The sequence below is a fragment of the Doryrhamphus excisus genome, linkage group LG5 (genome assembly GCF_037039965.1).
Source record: "Doryrhamphus excisus strain RoL-2023G ecotype Guam linkage group LG5, RoL_Dexc_Guam_v1.1, whole genome shotgun sequence".
In the NCBI taxonomy this organism is placed as follows: domain Eukaryota; kingdom Metazoa; phylum Chordata; class Actinopteri; order Syngnathiformes; family Syngnathidae; genus Doryrhamphus; species Doryrhamphus excisus.
Genome location: NC_136361.1, coordinates 19,988,687 through 20,005,137, shown reverse-complemented (window position 1 = coordinate 20,005,137; position 16,451 = coordinate 19,988,687). Strand labels below are relative to the sequence as shown.

The 16,451-nt window shown below is 40.3% G+C and overlaps 1 protein-coding gene across 1 annotated transcript in view; it reads left to right on the top strand.

The window, feature by feature from the left end:
• Positions 1-4,695: 4,695 nt before the first annotated feature.
• Positions 4,696-16,451, top strand: part of oxr1a (oxidation resistance 1a) — a 115,587-nt gene continuing 103,831 nt past the window's right edge. Inside the window, exon 1 of the mRNA XM_058053867.2 lies at positions 4,696-4,827. The gene's annotated coding sequence lies outside the window, so the exon portion shown is untranslated. The remainder of the gene's footprint in view (positions 4,828-16,451) is intronic.

Below are 16,451 nucleotides of genomic sequence, written 5' to 3'. Positions count from 1 at the left end.
ACATTGACTGTGACCATTTCGGACTTTTTTAAAAATTACTGCAGATATAGATAACGCCATTCTTGACATAACCATGAAGAAAATGTCAAATACAAACATACATGGCATTGTCATGACAGTCAAGCCCCCTCCTGAATTTCAAGTGGTCAGGGCAGATGCTCCAAGACAAGTAATCTATGCAAATCACATTTTTATGCATTCATGCATCCCAGATTGGTTGCCCTACATTTTTTTAATTTCCATGCACATTTAGGAGAGAAATATTGGAGCACAATAATAAACTGTAAAATACCAAAATACATCAGAATAAAGTTTTGAAGGGGGCAACACACATTCACTCACTTAGACACCAATTCAAGAACAAAGCCAGTCTATCCTACGCATTCGTCCAGTAAATACTTGCTACACAAAATAAAAAAAATCAACAATAAACCCATTTTAGTAGCTGTAAGGTAACTGGAGTCATGTTGTGAATTCATTGCAGTAATAAACAATGATGAATGTTGGGTGTTGACTCGCTGTCTGGCTACAGAGTGTGTGTATTGTATGTTGTTTTTGTTTTTATGGCCCCAATTGTTGATTAAAGCATATAATGGTGGGTCATGCACCTTTTTTTTCCAGCTCCGGTGCCACATATTTAGTACTGAGGATAAAGCTGGTGTAATCAGGCAACTATTTTCTCTCAGAATGAAGTGACCCTTGACCCTCACATCTCTGTCACTGGCAAAACACCAATCCAATTTCTATACCGCTTGTCCTTATTTATCAGTGTAATACATCCAGACAGTATTCTTTTAGCTATCGAAATCAGAGAATTCATTTGAATAAACATATGATGTGATGTAGATAGACAAACACATAAATAGATAGATGCTTTATTCATCTCCAAGAGAAATTAACATTCTACATGTCCCTTGGCCCCCACAGAAAAACAACTCTTTGCTTTTTATGGTTCTGTACTCTTTTCTATTCAAATGAGGTATTTCTCATAAATAAAACAGCTAATCTTTCTTCAGGGTGCATGTAACATGTTCACACATGGTACACACACAGTAACTAGACATCCTTTGCATGCCAGGTCACCTTGACACTATCACCAGACATGGCATTTGTGCCATGTCTGGAGGCAGCAGTCATGTTGCAAGTGTTGCTTGTCCCCCTCCAGCCCTGACATTCAGCAAGTCTTACACAATACATTTCATTCTGGCTTGCAGGGCTACAGGGTTGTTGAATAGCTTGTAAAAATAGGAGCAGAGTGAAAATAATAATGCATGAGTATGATATTTGTCACATCACTGACAAGTTTCTACCCCCTCCAAAAAAACAAAAAAAAACACATCTCATTTTTCCCCTACCTGAGCTCATAACCACAAAAAAGAGGTTTTATGTTACATGCTGTGCAGGTCTGGACCTTAGCTGCAGAGTCGTGAGGCAAAACAAAAATGATAGTCTCTTTAATGAGAGTCACACAAAGTACAACAAAGCCACCAGAGGAGGAAGCAGCAGGCACCAGCTGCGCTTTGTCTTGAGCTAGCAAAAACACCTCAAAGAACACCATTATAAAACAAAAGAAAAAAAAAAAGCAAAGCTAGACAGAAAAGAAACAACTGGGCATACTGACAACTGTTACATGTCAAAAAGTAAAAGAACATTCAGCTGCAAATAACGTAGCCAAACAGCCACTTGTACGGCCTCCGATCTGAGTGAAGGTATAAAACAGACACAACAAACGTGAAATGTAACCGTTTTAGAAACAATTGAGATAGCATGGCAGGTCGATAAAAAGCCATTTCCTGTTTATGTGATTTATATCTTGGAAGAGGTTACAGGAATGACATCTCTTCAGCACCATACTGCTAGGACACTCCTATGTTAGTGTGGGTTTGTAAATCCCGTTTAATAATGGAGGTTATGACGCTCACCTCTAAGGGAACAGACAGACGAAGCAATATTATTTGGTTTAGCCAATAATTTTTTTTTCTTACAGAATAATTGCTTGAAAGGCACAAACGGGTTTCTCTTGGAAGAAAATCTGTTTTTTTTTTCCCAAGGAAATAGAATGTCTCCTTCATTTATTTATGAGTGAGCTCCGGGTGTTTAAGAGGCATTGCAGACTTCAACACTCAGTCTTCAGGGCTCCATGCGGCGCTCATTGATTTTAGCCCCTCACTGCTGAAGTGCAGCATCAATCAATACACTAACAAGTCTTCATTTATACTTGAGAAATCCAGTTTCCAACTCAGCAGGCATGAAGTCCTACTCCTGTCAGTGTGACCAGACATGTATTTTCTGCATTTGTCCTTGAACCTCTCTTGATTTGATATATGGGTGTACATGCATCATCACAAAAAGAGCACAGTAAAGACCTCTAAAGGACTTTGTGGTTTACTATATGCATTGGTGTCCTACCAGTTATTCTGTTCAGCACACTGACTTTGAGCAAAAGATGAACTGAACCCTAGAATGGAGCCTACCATCTGTTTTTAAATGTCCCGTATCCATACATCCATTCATGTCCTATGCCGCTTTTCTTAATTAGGGTCGTAATTAAGGTACGAGGGTATGCTGGAATCTGTCCTCACTTTGGGGCAAAACTCTGGACTGGTCGCCAGCCAATCACAGGGCACATATAGACAAACAACCATTCACACTCACATTCATACCTATAGGCAATTTCCTTCATTCATTTTCTACCGCTTTTCCTCACGAGGGTCGCGGGGGGTGCTGGAGCCTATCCCAGCTGTCCTTGGGCGAGAGGCGGGGTACACCCTGGACTGGTGGCCAGCCAATCACAGGGCACATATAGACAAACAACCATTCACACTCACATTCATAGCTATGGACAATTTGGAGTCTCCAATTAACCTAGCATGCATGTTTTTGGAATGTGGGAGTACCTGGAGACCCCCCCCCACACACACACACACAGAGCGAGAGCATACAAACTGTAGAGATGCCCAAATGGAAATTTAAAAAAATCTGCAACAAAAATTGCTCCCATTGATTTACAGTACAAACGGACGAAGGAAACATCTCATTAAGATGGTTGGCCAGTTGTAGCGATACATTCGGATTGGCAGATCTGTCCTTAAAATGATTGAGAAGCACTTTTCACATTGCACAAGTTTTTTTTTTCCAACCACCCCTGATTTTAAATACTTGAGACACTTGAGACTTGAGACTTGAGATAATATTCTCACTTATCTGTACTGTACAGACTGAACTTGAAACTGAAACCAGGAAAATGCAACAAAATGGAGACCATACAAATTGCATGTTGAGTACTATAAATTTGTACATGTTGGTAGGTGAAAATGAAACCCCCCCTGACAGTTTATGTGGGTGAATATTTCCCCAGCGGACTGCTCCTTCATGGCGTATTTCCTCACAAACACTACCCCCCCCCCTTTAAAGCCTTAAAGCATCTACCTGAAACGCCATTGCGTGTTGTTATGAATTGCATCACCACTAAGTCTTTTTTAACCACAAGCATGGTCATTATAGTTTGTTGATGATTTTGTAATGATATTTTGTAATGATATTTTAGCAATATGAGCAGAGGCTGCTACACAAGCTAGCCAAGTGACATTAATTTATGTTTTTCTGCTTGCATTTTTGTTTACTCCTATCAGCCGCCATTTTGTTTGTTTATTTTGTTTTTCCTGATTACGGGGTCGCCACCATAGTTTTGCATATCAATGTAAATCATAAAGTAATATTTTTCTATCATCAAACAAAAACACAAGCACGGCCATTATAGTTTGTTGATGATTTTGTAGCAATATGAGCAGAGGCTGCTACATAAGCTAGCCAAGCAACATTCATTTCAATTTTTTTCTGCTTGCATATTTGTTTACTCCTATCAGCCACCATTTTGTTTGTTTCTTTCGGCCTTTTCCCTGATTACGGGGTCGCCACCATAGTTTTGCATATCAATGTAAATCATAAAAAAATATTTTTCTATCATCAAACAAAAACACAAGCATGGCCATTATAGTTTGTTGATGATTTTGTAGCAATATGAGCAGAGGCTGCTACACAAGCTAGCCAAGCAACATTCATTTCTATTTTTTTGTTTGTTTACTCCTATCAGCCGCCATTTTGTTTTTTTTCTTTCGGCCTTTTCCCTGATTACGGGTTGCCACCATAGTTTTGCATATCAGTGTAAATCATAAAGTCATATTTTTCTATCATCAAACAAAAACACAAGCATGGCCATTATAGTTTGTTGATGATTTTGTAGCAATATGAGCAGAGGCTGCTACACAAGCTAGCCAAGCGACATTCATTTCTATTTTTTTGTTTGTTTACTCCTATCAGCCGCCATTTTGTTTCTTTCGGCTTTTTCCCTGATTACGGCCATCCACCATAGTTTTGCATATCAATGTAAATCATTAAATAACAATATTCACTATCATCAAACAAAAACAATGTCAATTCCTGACATTCATCATACCTGCCTCGCCACGTGTTCAATAAATCACTTTTATGTCGATGCATAATATGCTTTAAGTTAATTAATGCGTTTTTAAAATAATTTTCATTGATTTGAATAGAATACACGTATTTTGAAACACTGTATGGACATGCATAGCTATTCTGCAGGATAGACACCCCCTCGCCTCGCCAGGACACCCTCTTGGTACGGTCCACTCCACCCCCATCCTCCGTCTCACTGATGGTACCTTCTGTTGGGAGAAGGTCAAATGACTCCGCATGTCGTCCTGTGTGTGCAGAATTACATTCCCACTACGGTGCACGGCTGGTGAATACTCACTTTCAACGTAAATGATGTTTCTTCTGTCGAGGCTTGACGTCGTACTGAAAGTAAGTACAGATGTGCACCGGTTGTGTGTTGTTTTCCACACACGTCCCGGGCTAAATGTTGTGATGAAGGGTTTCCTTGTAAACATTTCGTGTTTGCAAAGTCTTGTGTTGCGTTGCATAGAAGCCTGAATGGTTTGTAAATAGAAAGGATGCTGATGCTGACGCTTCCGGGTGAAGTCTATTTATTGCTTTTCGCACGCATGAACTGGATTTAATGCAGTTTTAGATGGTTTCCATTGACAGGGAAACTTTGTAATGTTATCTGCGGCATTAGTAGCCTGTGTTGTTATGGTGAACATGCCATGACAGGTCGAAGGTTTAAATATTCTTTGCTTGTTAACCCCATAGCGATGTTATAGTGACATTTATTGACGGTTTCATATATTATATGAAAAAAAACTGAAAAACAAACAGTAAATATAATGTATTTTGTCATGGTCATGGTACTAATTACGCGTTCATCCTCTTTAATCTGGTACTCTGGTACCAGATGAGGTTTTTTGTGGTCACATTAGTGGGATCTGGTACATTTGCTCATTCACATTCACAGTGGTGCTTGGATTCGGGTAAACCAGATTAGAGTATGGTTGGTTTGGTTAAGTGTAAACACAGCCCAGGACCAAAAGGTCCAACCCACACATAGGGACAGAAATCCATCTCCGAGGCGGTCTCGGTACCCCTGCCAGTGGAATCTAGTCCTTCTCGTCCTCAGGGAGGCAAGTGTGAAGACGGACCACGTCAACTGCGGACCACGTCAGCAGTTAAGCATATCACTTTATGCATATGCTTAACTGCCACCGTTACCAAAATTTGGTGTCTTGTTGCAAAGGGCAAAACTCACCACACCTATACACCACATGGTTAGTGCGATGGAGCTCAGAAGCCGGACGTGAGGATGCCGCGTGGACGCACAGCGTGTCCGAAATGGATGTACGAGTGCGCTGGTTCATGTTCACAAAAAAACGTGTGAAATGCTGTTGACAGATGAAAATATTTTTCTCTTGCTGGGAATCACCAAATACAATAACTTCTGCCTGAGCTTGTTCCATGAACAGAGTAGCAGGGATCATCTGGTTTACAGCCACGCCCATATAAGGAAGTTCAGTGGAGTATTATGTCTCTGTGTCATTTTTTACAGATTTTGAAACTCAGTCCACACCGGATTATAAGGCCTGTCATCAGTTTTGTCAAAATTAAGTGCACTTTATAGTTAAATATAACTATATATAATTAAAATTTTCCCAGCATATGAGTAAAATTGGCCTAATCTATATATAGCAATCAGCATGTAAGGTCAGTGTTTATGTGGGAGTGTAGAAACTTCACTCCTCAGCAGCTGTAAAGCTCTGAGGAGGGGAGATTTAATGAACTGAGTCATCTGAGTCTCTCCCAAAAGTCCCTCCTGAGGAGTTGCATGATGCTAAGCCTATTATACCATTGCATAATGCAATAAGGTATAGACCCATAAGGTGTACAATGAGTTGCCTCGCGGGGGATGATGAGGGAAGCCCCTATATTGTCTCCTTAATCTCTTATTGCACATCCTAATAAAACATAGAAGGGCCAGAACTTGGTGCAGAATTGAGTTATTGCGTATTGACAGTTTGTGTGTGGTTCAGTCAATGTCAGAGTACAGCTTTAAGACACAATATGAGCGCTGCGAAATTATATAAATAGGAATAAATTGTGTATTTGTGGATTCATTATGCGCCTATGTATCATACTTTGAGGTATCAGAGTGAAAACATACTCAATTTCATTATGTTTCTAGGTGGTCTAAAACAAATATAAAGGTAAAGCACTTCTGTTAGGAATACTTCTCACACACACACACACACACACACACACACAGGCACATACATCTTGAATGATGACTTTCATGATCATATTATGCATGGTCCTGCTGGCTTTCATTAATCCCCCACCCTGTCATCATCAGTGGGTTCTTGCTGTTACCAATTGATTCCTGCTTTGAAATCTATGCAAATACAAGTCGTTCATTCACATAGAAGGACATTATTACATACAGTACATGATGTTTTCCAAAAGAGGCAAATTCAATTAGTTTTAAGTCTGATAAAGCGATTTCTTGTTGTTTATATATATTTAAATAGTTTTAAATCGCTTTTTGAACATGTACTGATTTATAGAACCTGAGACTAGTGGTTAATGGTTGTGTGAAGTCATTTATTATTATTTATCATCATACAACAATTGTTTGCTCTCCGAATGAACCAGATTTTATGTATCAAAGTTTACATACCCTACGATGTTATTCTTAATACCGTGCGTCTGCTCATTTTAGCATCAGTGAGTGTTTTGTCGTAGTGTTGGATATTGAAGCTTCCAGTTCAAGACATGACTTTTGAAGTTCCCTGCACCTTTTGTGTCTTATAGCAGAAATGGTATACTTTTATCATCTTGCCTTAAAGACTCATCATTCCAAATAAACCTACTCCAGAAGTTTCGAGGCTTGTCGCTGTGCTGTTTGGCTTATTGTAAGCGGCCTTGAACTCTCTTATTTATTTCATGCATACTCCATTCTCTATTGGATATGCATCACTGGACTGACTGCCTTGTAATCGCATCCTTTGCAATTAGAAGATCATATTTTATCATATAGCAGTGTAAAGTCAAATACAATTAATCTTTAAACTCAAGTTTGTTGGGTTGTTGTTGTTGTTGTGCTTCCAGATTTGTGGGGAATCGTAAATCACTGATGTTGAAATACACGGAAGGAGAGGAAGGGTCTTCAATCAACAGGATTGCAATAAGATAATAAAAAGGGCTACGATGCTGTGATTTATTGTAATGTGATTGCAGGAACTCCGTAGTAAATAAATGTTACAACTTCCAAGAAAGACATTCTTTCCCAATGGGTTCATGGGACATTGTTGAAAATACAGCAGAACTTCAAGAAAAGCATTCAAAGTGGCTGTCATTGTGCAGTCAGCCTGTGAAGCGATTCCCTCAGCCCCGCTTGTTCCAGTATGGATAAATACCCTGTGGAATAATTGGTTTTCATTCCGTTTGTCCGACTCCGTCACGGTTATCCTGTTGTCTAATGATGGTAATCTCAAAAGAGACTTAAAGAGGATAAACATTCCCAGCTGACCTTTTTAAATGAAGTACAGGTGAACTATAAGGGATCGAAAAAGTGGTAGTCGGGACTTACAGTGTTGTGAAGCATGCTTGATGTGTAAACGTAGCCATGGAACTAGTCGCAGGATTATTGAGGATTTGCCACGCTAAGCCCCAGGAACCCAGTCCAGTGACCCCCTTCATGTCTCCGCCCCCTCCCTTGTGTGGAACAACAAGCCACCCTCAAATCCTAACCTCCTATTTAGTTCATGATGCATTACAGGGCCAACAATGTGATCCCGACTGTATTGACGAGACCAAAGATGGCCTCTTTGACATTGGTGTTTATAAACATTTTTGGGGTCTCTTGGGAGAGCCTGGTACACAAATGAAGATTTATTTAAATCTGGCTATTTCCTCAAATGTACTTGTTCATGTTCAATTCCTGTGGGGTTGTATGCAACCACTGTGCATTGTCCGGGGCCATAGCCAGCTCTTAATTATAGATCAGCACCTTGGTCAGTGACACTCAGCATTTAACCTTTTTGTTTTTTGAGGGTGAATTTTTCTGTTGAATTTTTCCACAAACAGGGACCGCTTTGTTTGCATCAAGCTATAATCTTCTCGATCATTTGGGAGCCTTGTGGCAGCTGGTGCTTGGTTATTGTCGGACTTTTTGTTAAGTACTGTAAATGGCCAAAACCCGGTGTATGTCAGTTTGGGTAACCTCTGTGCCTTAAGTAGATATTCGGGGGTAGGGTTGGCCGATATTGACCTTAACATATATCATGATATTTTTGGGATGTAACATGATTTTTTTTTTATGAAATTGGCCGATACTATCAATATCAGATCGGGACACACCTCGTACTGTAGATATTTTCAAATATGCTGTACGCTATATTGGGCTGGATAAAATTTAAGTAGTTTTATTATTTTTTCCTGTTTAAATTATTTTTTATTTTTACCTTTTAGTGTATATTTTACCATTTTTGTTAAAGCAAAAAATGCCTCAGGTGACCTCTTTGACATGTTTATTTTGGAAGGGGTTGCGTTAGTGTTTATGATCCAGATGACTGCAATTCATTCACATTGTGTCAGTTTCAATGTGATTCTGCCTTTTAACAGTAAACTCCATATTTGGTAAATGGTCTTTCATGTCTATAGTGCTTTACCAACTCCCAGACGCTCAAAGCGGTTTGACACTCTTAGCACATTTACTTACTGATGACTTGGGCGTACGGAGGATCGAACCTGCATCCTTCAGGTTGGGAGACGACCACTTCTGCAATTCTTCAATTCCTTTTAAAGTGGAAATCATAGGGCCCCGGTATAAGGTGGAAAACGTTGTGTAATAATGTTTCCTCAGCAGGAAAGTGAAGCTATTGGCCCACTGTCGGTTCAACCCATTTTGTGTCCAATTTGTCCAAGTCGCCTCATCGTTGGAGTGTTTTGTTTATTTTCACCAATCACTCTTTGGTGAGTGGGAATTCATTGCCATGGGTAAATATGTTAAGATAATTATCATCCACACCTAAAATTGTAATGGCTCCTGCTTGTGACCAATTCCCCTGATGTGCTAATAAAGTGACAGAATTGCCACTCAGCTTCTGTGAGTTTATGAATTTGTCACTGTTCGTGATCGACTGCTACACCTGAGTCATTGAGAGGAAATACGTTTTGTCATAGCTTCTACTGCTATCAGCAAGAACATTTGAGAGCTGTGACAGCCTCCCTGCACGCCCTGTTTACACTGCCAACTGTGTATCAGTCATAGGATGCTTGCTGGAGAACTTGAACTTTACCTGCATTTATGTGGACACTAGTGAGAATGCACCACTTGCATTTCGACAAAGAGGTGAATGAGGTGAAGATGGAAGTGAAAACATTGGCACCGCAGATATGTTGAATTAGGGTGTTGTGGTTGTTGGCAGAGCGAGAATGGAGATGTGCAATCAAGGTCGTGGTCCACTCTGAGACACTCAAGGCACTGTAGCAAACGGAAAAGAAGCCTAGCTGTCTGTTATGTTCGGTGTATTGCAGATCTTAAGTGTGGAACCTTTTGTGTGGTTCTCGTCGCAAGCAGTGATTTCAAGGTTTTGATTTCAAGACTATTACCATGCCAAAAAATGACTCTGCAGCGTAAAATCCCCTGTCCAGTTGTGTATGTGTATGTGTCTTTTAAGTTAATGTGACAGCGTTCCCGTTCTCCGGCATACCTTGCCATGAGCTACTCTGCTGGACACTGTGGGCTCGCTCCCCCCACACCCCAACCACTACCAACAACAACCATCATTATGAACAGAATGCACAAGGAAATGTTCTAGAGGAAATGGAAACAAATCAGGCCAGCAGTGGAGAATCGTTCTATTGCAATAAGTTATTGTCGTTTGGCTGTATTTATTCTATTTATTGACTGAATTGATGTTGTATTGTACACACAAGCACAATACATCCCGCAGGTGTGAGGAAGAATTATGTTCCTGCTAGAGGCTATTGTGCTAAAGGGCCATTTTTTCCAGTTCTGCCTGTGCTGTTTGAATAATGTACAGTTTTATCCAGTTTTATTTTAGTTTCATGTGTAGGAGATCACAATGCACAGGAAGCATTCAACACTTGAAAAATGGATTTGACAGGCCTTCATCTGAAGATTTTTTGTCATGTTTTGGTCTTTAGGACCAACAATTTAGACACATATTTATCTTGAATCAATGCAATGCTTCTCAAGTAGTAGGGCGAGCCAGGGAGTACTTTTATTATGAGTACAGTGCTGCCAATGTATGAATTTATTGTACTCAGGGTGCAATTTGACTCTTGTATTTTTGAGTTCAGTCTGTACAGTACAGATAAATAAACCGTTATCAGTTTCTCAATAGTAGGGTGGGCACGGGGGACATGACAGAAAATAATTGAGAACCACTGAATAAATGGTAGCGTGTGTTAAGGCATCGAAGGAAACCCTGAGTAGGTTTCCAGATGGGACAACGGTGAGAATTCTACAGTAGATTAGAAAACTCTCAATTTGTGAAACATTCTTAGTTTAATTTAATTTAAGAGTATTAAGTGTTACTGGCCACAAGCGCTGCGAGGATAAATTTTCACATTTTGCCAGTTATTGGCCTTTCTTTTTGATAAGGTAAGTCATTTCAATGCAACAAAAATGGGGCAAAAACGGTCCCAGACATACAGTACGTATGGGATGAGAGTGTTATTGTGTCTGCTACTCTTTTATTCTTTCGGGAAACTCAACATACCAGTACACCTCAAACCTGCTAAAGTTGGTACAACCCAAAGACAGAACAATCTGCTGTATGCTGTCCAATGCACAGATTTTTACATCGGGGGGTAAACCAGGCATCCACTGAGCAGGCGCATAGCACAACTGAGACGGGCTAATTATTCAGGTCAAGACTCTGCGGTCTACCTGCATCTCAAAGAGAAAGAGAACTCTGTTGTACACGGAGAACAACAGACAGAGAAGTTTGAAAGAGGAGTGAGGGACGCCATCTCTGAACACCTTTCTCCCGCATAACAATGCTGTCCTTTCATCCCTTCCTAAAAGACTCGGTCACTTAGCCATGATCCATGATCATCATTACATCTGAACGGAATACGAACGAAGGTGATAGCACCCAAACGACCCCAACGATTGTCATTTGACCCCACTAAAGAGCCAACCATTACTGTCTGGACCCGCCTCCTCCGTTTTTAGACAATAAATATTGGATTTTGCACCAGAGCTGTCCTATCCAGTTTGACTGGTGTGTGTCCCACCAAGTCTTTAAGCATAAAACGATGAAGGCTACTCGGATGAGAAGTGAAACGTCTTCTAAGACAACCTGAACAGTCCGCTTGCGATCGATCGATTGCCCTGAGAATACAATGACCTGGATGAATGAGAATACACTGGCATACTTCATCCATCAAAACTCAGGGATGGGAATTTTCCGCGGATCCGCGGAATTCCGCGGATTTTTCTGGCAAAAGTCCATTTTCGTAATTCGTGTAAATTCGTTGAGAAAATTGTGGGGGGTGGGGGGGGGGGGGTAGGTGTAGGTACAGTCTCGGTATATCGTGTCCGATCGGGCCGAGGCGGCATCTTGGCCGCGAAGTCGACGAGAAAATGAGCTGGTTTAGTAGGCTTGCTGTGATTGGTTGTATCGTGTCTCTCAGCCAATCACACGTCGCGTTTCAAACGCGTTCGGTGAACCCGTAATGGCGGAACACGGTGAAAGAGAGAACATGAGAAAGAGAGTAGAGCTGAGCAGAAGAAAAAAAACGAGAAGGCAGCGAAAGTTGCAAGACTGGCACATCAAAAAGCAGAAAAGAGGAAGGTTGCGACTGATCGTTTGCATGCACTGATTGCAAAAAGAAAACGACTATGTTAAGTTACCTGGTGTTGACTTCAACGTACGTGTTTAAAAGGAAATTGTGAGTCACATATTCAAACCTATGGAAATCTATTAATTTTACTTTGAATGCAGTTTGTTCCATGTATTTTATTCATTTATTTTTGTTGTTTGAGGTCTTAATATTTCTTTCATTGTATGCCAGTTTTAGTGCCCTCAAAAGCTGAAATGTTGGGAGCTTCTGGGGGGCTTCGCCCCCCTGGGCCCCCTACCGGGCTCCGCCAGTGGCCCCCAGACCCCCGACTTATTTTCAGCTGATTTTCAGCAAAGCCATTCCCATCCCTGAAAACTACCGACCTCATGGATATCTCCATTCATCCACAGGAGATGCCTCTGAAAACACGATCATTTGTCATACTTAAACACGGCAGAAGGTGTCTATTGTATTGCGTTTCCTTCTCGGCTAATATGACCCCTATTACTGCAGGAACGGTACTGCAATCAGGCTGTGTGTTTTCCAGCAGACACGGCCAAGGAAATGAATAGTGGAGAAAGAGGAGATGAGCGACTGAAGACAGATGTAAACAATGGGTAGGTGCTGACAAAGGAGCAACCATGGGACACTAGTAGAGAGCAGATGAGTCATATTACTGCAGCACAGCACCGGGCCCTGATTGAAATGCCACTGCGGTTGTTGGATGTGCACATCATTTTTGGGGTGAGATAAAAAAAATGCCTCATTTAAAAGCAGTACGTGCCAAATTATTAAACATTTATGTAGATATTTGAGACGCATTTGTATTCAACAAGCTTTTTGCGTTCATGCTTTTTAATGCAATTTAACAAATTATGCATCTGGGAACCACAAATGAGTGTGAGCTGAAAGTAGAACTTTATTTGTTGCCATTTATTTTTGCATAAACAAAAATAAATGGACGTAAACAAAAAGGAAATGGGGGGCCTCCAGCCTGTATTTACTGTTAATGCTTATTTATTGTTTTTGGTAATGGTAAAGGTTTTATGTCATTTGAACATGCATCAGATTACAATTGAGTGCATCACATGATCAGTTCACAGTTCCACATGTCCAAAAGGAGTAGGAAGAAGCAAAGCTTATTCAATCATACCCCTCCATCTGGTACTTTTACAATCAGTAACTGTTACATTTGTTCACTTCCTGCTTTCCTAATAAACTTTTAGTTTATTTGGTTTTATTTTTATTTTTATTTTTATTTTTATTTTTATTTTTATTTTTATTTTTGTCACGTACTGAAGTACAAGGTGATATCATGACTGGTTCAAGACTCTTCATCCTTGTATTTAGCAAACATCAACTGCTTGTATTGTTTCTTGAATTCACTCGTTGTGCATTGTTTGAGGGTCTTACTCAATCCATCCCATAGTTTGATTCCACATACTGAAATGCTATGGCTTTTTAACGTAGTCCTAGCATATAAGTGTTTCAAATGTAGTTCTTCCCTAAGATCATATTTTTCCTCTCTTGTAGAGAAGTATTGGATGGCATTTTTAGGTTTGTTATTTTTAACCTTATGCATTATTTTAGCTGTTTGAAGATTAACTATATCAGTTTAAGTTTTAGTATTTGTGATTTTAGAAATAAGGAGTTTTTAAAAAGTTCCCTTATTATATCACTGATATAAACAATACCTATACTATGCTCTGCTGTGTTATTTAGTTTCCTTTCCTCCATGTTTTGCTGCTTCATGGCTGTGTACCGATTTTAGACCAGCTGATCCGGCCTCTGATCAATACCCCACTTCTACAGCTCAGCGTTTGGATTTCTTCCAGCAAACAGCTCCACTGATATCTCTGTTTACCTTCTCTTGTTTGTCATTCACAAACTCTGTGGCAGGGAACAAAATAAACAAATATCAGAAACATTGCTGCAGTGGAAACAGTGGGCTGTTTCTGCAGCCAAAGCGCAGTGAGCCTGTTTGCACTCGGTCATATTAATAGTACCTGGGAAAACATGCTTGGCTCACTGTAGTTTGATGTAAAATCACTTGGTCAGCCTTCATTTTAAATCTGCTTTCACCTATGTGTCATTGATGTTTTATAGTTGTCAGCCTCCAGCAGAAGCTACCTGCTGTCCCTCTAGCTGTCGGAAGCATTTGCCTCAATTCATTACATGCTTGGATGCTGATGGGGTCTGTCAGAATGTGCTGCACGCCCAGAGACAATTAAGCTGAAATAAAAGGCTGGCCTGATGAAGCTCGTCAGGAAACACATCCTCAAACAAGCTTGTTTTTGCCATAGAGATAGAAGTTGACAAGGTCCGGTCTAATCGTGTCAGGAGGAACCACATGGCGCCACTGAGTATATTGTTTTGACTTTGGGTTATGCAGCGATAATAATGCATAAAAACTATGCTGAATTTAACACAAATTTAAACCAGTGTATAGTGTTAATACAGGAAATTTGCATTCAATCATGCTTGCTATGTAAATCAAATTATCATTGTTACTTTGGTGTGTAGATTTTGGAACAATGTAGATTACTTTGAGTTTTATGCACAATCTTCAGTTGAGGTACATAGAATAGAATGACTTTTAATGCCACTACACACGTGAAATGTGATTTAAAGGTGCTTTTTCCACTTTTCTGACCTATAAATGTTGTTAGAATGTTGTATTCTCATGTTAAACGATGCTGAAGTGAGCATTGAAAGACTTTTAGAATGGCTCTCGGTTTCTCAGTTTTTTTTCTAACATTGGCTCGCTGTGATGTCACAAGAAGCCGGGCTTCCTTATTAAGGCATGCGCTGTTTGACTGCCTTCCCCACAGCGCTGCTGCGCCTTGTTTACAGTTGTTAGCTATGGCTCCCAGGAAGTCTTTCGACGAGGCAAGCTCAGGCAGAAGTGGTTGGAGTTGGTGATTCCCAGAAAGAAAAAAATATTCCGCTAATATTCGACGGCATTTGAAATTAGACTGTTTTTGTGAACTTGTATGTGAAATATCCGCCTGTTGCCTGTTCTATCTCAATAATAAGACCGGTTACCGGTTTCAGGGTATATACCACGATATGAAAAAGTCACGGTTTAAAAACCATCATGCCGTCCTACGTTATGAGGGAAAAAAAGTGGAGGTCCAGCACGGACACCAAGTGAAGAAAATAATCCATTTTAGACATAAATAAGACTCTTTTGTGTTTTTCTATGAATGTCTGAATGTCTTCCGGACGTGTGGACAAGCGGCGACATTGAATGTGTCCGCGTACATGCCTGAAAGCTTTATCTCGTCCAGTGGCCAGGCTTAGTTTTGTAAAGCACTCTGCGTCATCATTTTAGAGCCCTGTAACAAATGGGAGGATGAGTCACTTTTTTAAAAGCAATGGAATTGGAAATGATGTATCTATCTTTTTATAAAACCCTTTCCATATACTGTGCTTTGGGACCTTAAAGGAAAACTACACTTTTTTTTTGGAATTTTGCCTGTCATCCAAAATTGATATGCAAGACATGAACACAATGTCTTTCTCTTTTCCGGGCATTTTAAAGATATAAAAACAGATAAAAAAAACTCATTACTGCACATAATGGGATCCACCTATGCTGCAACATTAGTTCCTTTTCATGTGGGTGTTTATTTGCCTTGTGAATTATACGCCATGGCATGGAGTAACATGGTGTCACACATACATTCCTGTTTACGGGTACAACCGGCCTGTGTTTTTATCCACTGAATTACCTTAGAAGCAACATAGAAGCTGCTGCCTTTGGTATACTTTGAGAATTAAGTGCGTATTCAATTTCCATGTCACCCGAGTGAAGTATTAGTTGTTTCCTGTGTCATGCTACTTTGTTAACCTTTTCGCCTTCATTCAGCTGGCTTCTTGGTCCCACCCTGTGTGTGTCTGTGTGCGTGGGAATAGACAACACTCTGAAGGAGTTGTAAATGAGATTGTGTGTATGCACGTGCAGGCTTGTCCGTCCAACTTGTGTATGTGTGTGTGTGTGTGTGTGGAGATGAAGTTAGATGGGGCAGAGCAAGGCACTTTAATCACTCAATTCTCCTTTCCTTCCCCCGGGCCTCCTCTCATCTCATTACCGACAGGCGAAGGTGAGAAGTGAGTCCTGCATAGACCTTCGTATTAATTATTGAATCCTGTCTTCTTTTACTGCAGCTCCTCATCTCCAGTCTCTGATAACCTTTACATAAAAGACCAGAGGCTAA